The sequence below is a fragment of the Tenrec ecaudatus genome, chromosome 11, assembly GCF_050624435.1.
Source record: "Tenrec ecaudatus isolate mTenEca1 chromosome 11, mTenEca1.hap1, whole genome shotgun sequence".
Classification (NCBI taxonomy): domain Eukaryota; kingdom Metazoa; phylum Chordata; class Mammalia; order Afrosoricida; family Tenrecidae; genus Tenrec; species Tenrec ecaudatus.
Genome location: NC_134540.1, coordinates 38,328,054 through 38,334,959, shown reverse-complemented (window position 1 = coordinate 38,334,959; position 6,906 = coordinate 38,328,054). Strand labels below are relative to the sequence as shown.

Below are 6,906 nucleotides of genomic sequence, written 5' to 3'. Positions count from 1 at the left end.
AATCAAGCAGTGCGTTGGGTCACGGTCTCTCTGAAGGCTCTGCGGAAGAACACTTCTTTGCCTCTTCTGGCTTCCGGGGGAGGTCAACACCTTTTAGGTCAGAGTTGCCCCACTCCATCTCTGCCTTCATCTGCACATGACCTCCTCTTTGGGTTGCTCTTTGTCCTCTCCTCTTCTTATGAGGACATCAGTGACTGGATTTGGTGAGCTTAGGCACTGGACTGCTAACCTCAAAATCAGTGGTTTAAATCTACTAATCGATCTTCAGGGAAAAGATGAGGCTGGCTGTTCCATAAAGCTGGACAGTCTGAGAAACTACAGATAGGGCCCCTATAAGTTATAGCTGACTGGATGATAGTGGCTTTTGGGTAGAAGCAGAATAGGTAGAATTGTCACCTTCTATTTAGAAGGTAAGAAGCCCTGGTGGTGCTGAGGGTTAGGCATTGAACTAGTCCATCAGCCTGTCTGCATCTATAAAGATGTGCAGTCTTGGAAATACTGTACAGGGTCCCTATGAGTCAGAATCAACTCAGTAGCTTTGAGTTTAGTTTTTGGTCTAAGCCCCTGTGACCTGATCTGAACTGAATTACATCAGCAAAAATCCTTATTTCCAAGTCAGGTCACATTCTGAGGTTCCAGGAAGATATTAATTTGTGGGGTAACACCATTGAACCCCCTAGAGTTGTACCTCAATAGTCAATTTAAAATGTCACTTACTGACCAATACCCGAAATCACTGCTTTTGGGTTCATCAAATCACCTCCCTTGCAGTTAGCAAGGCAATGCTTACCCAGGGTTCCTTAATGTATGAACAGAGCCTTTAAATTAATTCTAACTTTTTCCTTTAAGCTATGTGAAATATTATTTAAGAAAGTTTTAAAGAAATAACTGAAACACATACTGATATTCCATACAAATATCTTTCTTTAGCGGGGCTTTATATAAATAAAACCAGACATTAAAACAAAACATATGAAACCAATGTTATCAACAATTCATTGACTTTAATTGAAATACAATTTAAAGGTAGGGAACTCAGACAGGATTAAAGTAAAGAAACTGTCTAAACTCTAAGAAAATACTAATATGCTTAGAGTTGCCACCAGGCAAATATGAAAGATGCCATCTTATGGGCCCAGGGTTTGTCAAGGAAAGGGGGATGAATTTTAGACCCTACAGCTACATCTCTACATTTCCCAAACATCCCATTTTCAAAAAGCAGCCACACTTCATGTGTACAAGGCACTATCTACAGAAGACTGAAAGCAGGAAATTGATCATTTGTTGTTGCAGGGGCATACGCACTGCTCTAAAAATTAAAACAAAATAATAAACAAATGAGCAGCCATCAAATCAGTTCTGACTCATACCAACCCTATAGAAGTGACTAGAACTTCTCTCCAGGCTTTCAGAAGATCAGTTGGTGGGTTTGATATGCTGACCTTGTGGTTAGCAACACTAAGCATAACCCCTACACTACCAGGTCTCCTTAGATCCTGTAGGATAGTCTTTTTAAAAGTGGCCTCTGTTTTGTCTTTGTGATTAGTCAAGTAGAAGTGAAAGGTACTTCCATCTATATCACAAAATGGGGCACAAAAAACCCCAAAACATCTTATCTCTTACCAATCTTTTGATCTTGTCTTGTTGAATAGAGAAGATTCTGAATGGGAAGTGGATACTAACTTGGCTGTTTGCATCAATAGCCAACTGGCTTCAACTTGATCATTGAATCAATGATTTACTATAGGAGGAGGCATCAAGAATACATGGAAACGTTTCCGGCTCAGGCACCACTCTTGCTCCAACTTCGACCGCGCTCCTCCCGGAGTGGCAAGTCCACAGAACCGCAGCCATGACTGAGGCAGATGTAAATCCGAAAGCCTATCCCCTCGCAGATGCCCACCTCACCAAGAAGCTGTTGGAACTTGTTCAGCAGTCCTGTAACTACAAGCAGCTTCGCAAAGGAGCCAATGAGGCCACCAAAACCCTCAACAGAGGCATCTCGGAATTCATCGTGATGGCCGCGGATGCCGAGCCGCTGGAGATCATCCTGCACCTCCCGCTGCTGTGTGAGGACAAGAATGTGCCCTATGTGTTTGTGTGCTCCAAGCAGGCCCTGGGCCGGACCTGTGGCGTGTCCAGGCCTGTCATCGCCTGCTCCACCACCATCAAGGAGGGCTCGCAGCTGAAGCAGCAGATCCAGTCCGTCCAGCAGTCCATCGAGAGGCTGCTCGTCTAGGCCCCTGTCCAGGGCGGGGGTCGGAGATGCTCTGGGCTGGTGTGTGGTCTTCTCGGCCGTTCCCTCATCATTGTAAAATATTGTCCTGGTTTCCGAATTTTTGTATTGTTTCATTGCCCTTTCTCTCCCTCCTCCTCTGTGCCATCTCCTCCTGCTCCCTTTGGACCCAGAGCTAGTGCCTAGAGGAAAGCCGCACGTGGGCTACTTTCAGAGGCAGGGATCAGCCAGAAGCAACCTTGTAGAACCGAGTCAGAGCTCTGGCTTGAGCTTGGGCCCGCTCCAAGCAGCCACTGGGCACCCTGTGTGCCCTGCACACAGAACCTTACATACTGTGAAGGATTGCTAGCCTTCCTTTGCTTTCTAGGGGCTGAGTCACTTGGGGGGCGTGGGGGCTTGTGTTTGGTGAGCCTGTTGGGCATCTTCAGCTACCAGTGTGCCCCTGACCATGAGTGGGGCAGGGCGGCAACCGTTCCAGAGAGGTCCTGCAAGCTTGGTTCAGAGGCAGCCTGGGCGAGGGAGACTTGGGACAGACAGCCCAAGGCAGCCGAATCCCAGGAAACCTGAGTGTGGGTTCCTTCAGTGGACATTTTGTGCAAACACTGAGCCCCAGTGCTGCTGCTGCCACCATGCCTGGCAGCTTTGTCCTCTCCCCCCAAAAGGGACAGTGCTCATGTGAGCCAATCCATTCTTGAGAACATTCTAATAAAAGGATTTACTCACATTCCGGTGTAAAGAAAAAAAAAAAGAATACATGGAAACATGGAATTAAAAAAATAATGAAATCTTACAAATTGTTTGCAGTTCTCGCACGTGTCTCTAATACGTAAAGTTCTATCAATTTGAGAACTCTGATCTACAAACAGTTCTTATTGCATGTTACAGATTGAACTGTGACCTCCAATAGGAAGTGTCAGTCTTAATATCAACAATTTGTTTTTGATACAGAACAATTTGTTGTACTTGCAAATATGACCATCTGGCAGTAGAATTTATCTTATTCTATGCTAATGATATCAGAATAAAGTGTGTCTGAAGTTAATCCTTTCTGAAGGGTATTTTAAAACCACAGATCACCCACAGGGCTGCATAAGTCTTCCAATGAAGGAAGTAATCCCTACATCTTCTTCAGGTCTGCCTTTTGGCAACTTAGTTCTGGGTTGTAGGAGACGGGGTGGTATGATAAGCTATGTGTTGGGTTACTAATCATGAAGTCAGCAGTATAAAATCACCCACCAATCCACTCTCTATTCCAGTAGAGAGTTTCCGTCTCAGAAACCCACATGGGGCTGTTCTATCCTATCCTGGTAGGGTCACTGTGGGTCAGAATTGATTCAATGTCAGCGAGATTAGTTTTTCGATTTTCAGTGTTTGGGGAAAAAAAGACATGGCCAGCCACATATAAAGATAGAAGACATTGTGGGAGATTTTATGTACATATTAAGAGACACCAGTAAATGTCTGGGTTTAACTGAGATTCCAAATCCATCCATTAGTTCCACAGTAAAAATATATGGTCATAAGTCTCCATTAATATTGCTATTGTTTTGACTCATAGTGAAGACTCTATGTACAACAGAATGAAGCATTCCCATGTCGGTACCTTCTTCACAATCGTGGCTATGTTTGAGTTCCTTGTATATCAATACATCTTTTTGAGGTCTTTCTCTTTTTTGCCAACCCTCCACTGCCTCAAGCATACTGTCCTTCCCCAGGGACTGACTCCTGCTAATGTGCCCAAGTACACAAAACAAAGTCTCATAATCACTTCTAAGGAGCATGCTGGCTGTACTCCTTCTGAGACAGTCATTCAGTCTGCTGGCAGTCCATGGCATACGCAATGTTCTTTGCCAACATAATGCAAAGGCATCAATACCTCATTCAGTCGTCCTCAATCTATGAGGATAGTCTATCTTTCCATGTTGATGAGGCAACTGAAACCCTATGTCACGGATTAGGCAAAGCTACATCCTCAAGGGTGCACCTTTGCTCTTACACGTGTGAAAGAGGTATCTTGCAGAAGATTTGCCCAAATGCAATGCATTATTCAATGAAAGCAAGTTTCCAAAAGCCAAAGCATAACCTTGAGGATCCTAAATTTAGAGGCCATCAGAAGAACAGAATTCACTCACTGAACACTAAAGAATGACCAAAGATTAGAAGAGATGGGGGTGGTCATCAAGAACATCACACATAAAGAAATCAAAATGTCCTTAAATAAAAGACCAAAACAGAACACAAAAGATAATCTGAAATTTACTTCTGAACGCAGGAGAGATGAAATCAACAAAAGAAATAATGAACTAAAAATGGAGTAAATTACAGAGGGAAACTGGCAAAAACAATGTAAAGGATCCACAGATAGTACAACCAAGAAAATCCCATGGGGTGATTCTACTAAGTCACATGGGGTGACTGTGTTGAAATTGGCTTGACAGCACACAACAAAAATAACCCAGAAAATAAGAGAGACCAGGAATGATCTTCTCCTACAAGAAACAGAACTGCATGAATGCCCTGAATTTGGATGCCGAGACTTTGAAAAAAAATAAAAGTATGTCCTTAAAAGCCATCTAATTGAGCGAACTCCAGTGCTCAGTAGTGTGTTGGGAACTGACACCTAGCCACAGGTGTGATCTTGCCTTTGAAAGTAATCCCACACAGCATCGGTGGAACCCTACATCAAATGGGTACACCACCCCGCTACCTTGAGGAAGAGTTGGAACTCCTCCAGCCTCACGGACAGATAGGTGATCAACTCTCAGTCATCTCCTTACTTACAACTCTGTTTCTTGTCTCTTTATTCACTTGCCCTTCTATCTTTCCCACCACAGTCAGTCAGTCTCAATGAGCTCAGGTTTGTGTTGGGTTCCCCCCCCCCTCTTCTTTTCCCCTCTTTTTTTCCTTTTTCCCTCTTTCTCCTCTTCTCTCCCACTCTTTCCTATCATACACCACTGCTGGCTTCCAGGTCACTACTCTGCTCTAATGGAAAATCAACCCAAATAGCAGGGGGGAAACGCCAGCCTGCCCTCTGTGAGAGTGCTGTACACCACATGAGGCAGCTGTGACAGCCATCTACACCGTGCTGCACTACTGAAGAAACCTCTGTCGGACCTCTAACGTGATCTTGTCAAGTAGGGCAATTCTGCCCAGCACCACTGGGTACCTGCATTAAAAGGGCACACCAACCTGCCATTGTGGGGCAGTGTCTAAGCCCTTCTGGCCCCACATTCAAGCAATCAGCTAGCTCTTTATTCTTTATTTCCTCCTTCTCTCTCTCTTCCCTCTTTACCATCACAGTCAATCTTAGTGAACCCAGTTGAGTTTTTCCCCACTTCTTTATCTTTCTTCTCTTTTGCTTTCTTTCCTCTCTCTTTCTTTGTTCTCTTTGCTTCTCTCTTTGCTTGTATGATTCTCTCTTCCTCCTCTCTTTCTTTTCACATGCCAGTGCTGGTTCCTAGACTCCTACCCTCTGCCTAGGACAACTCTGCCCACCCACTGAGCAGCCAGACCCTTAAGATAGTGCTGCACACAGCACAGCATGGGGTCAGGTATCTCTTTATCTATTCATTTAATTCTCTCTCCTTCTCTTTCTTTTTTTCTTCTTTTTCCTTCTATCTTTGTGTTCTTCTTTACTTTTCCTTCTTTTTTCCTCTTCTCCTAGCTCTTCTAATCTTTCCTACCACAGCCTCAGCAGACAACCTTTTTGTTGTTTTCTTTTCTTTCTTTCTTCTTTTTTTATTTTACTGTTTCCACTTTTTTTTTACTCTGTGCATTTTAGTTGTGTGTGTGTGAGTGGGTGTCAGTTTGCTTTGTATTGTTAAACCAGTCTGTGTCTTCTTCTTCCTCTCTTTTTCCTCTCCTTTCACTCTCTTTCCTGTCACAAGCCACTAGCTGCCTGCAAGCCAATCCCCTCTGCCTAGGGCAACTCAGAAGGGCCAACTGGGGGAGCTCCCACCCGAATTTATTGGCTTTGCAGGCAGTTGGGAAAATCACGCTGGCCCTCTTCCATACACCAAGCATTAGGGGGGTTTGCCCTGAAAACAGTGGGGGAATTCCCAGTATAAACCCCGAGGCCCTACAAGTGACTGGGGGAAATTATTGACCACCACTGGTAGGGCTCCACACTACTGCACGAACATCCACCCAACCTCCAAGGCAATCTCTCTGTCTACAGTAATTCCCCTGCAAGCTACAGAGCTCTAAACCAACATGCCCTCCTACGCAGTCCAGTTGCAGAGGAAAACACCACAGGCCATCCGAGGTGCTCCAATAACCATGAAGCCTACGTAGAGATCAGCCAGGGAAGTGACGCCCTTGTGCCCCACAACAACCTGACTAGCATCACATGAGAGGCATATCCAACACACATTCCAAATAACGGAATACTGGACTACTAGGATAAGAGTGAAACCACAGGAAGATACAGTGATAGCTTGACTCCACAGTACAGCTAATGGCAGGTAGTTCAAAAAGCACTCATATGAATGCCCCAAGAGAGAGCCCAGGGCTTTTCAACTCAGGAAGATGGCTCCAGGCTCCTCTAAAACAACACATAAACAGCAACCAGTTTTAACAGTCTCAATGAAAAAGCAGGAGAAACAGAAGACAATGCCAGAAGAAATCATGAACCTAACAATGGGCATAGAAGAAGTAGATATTGACCTACC

At 44.5% G+C, this 6,906-nt stretch overlaps 1 pseudogene; it reads left to right on the top strand.

The window, feature by feature from the left end:
- Positions 1-1,851: 1,851 nt before the first annotated feature.
- On the top strand, positions 1,852-2,385 carry LOC142461685 (NHP2-like protein 1 pseudogene; annotated as a pseudogene).
- Positions 2,386-6,906: the final 4,521 nt, after the last annotated feature.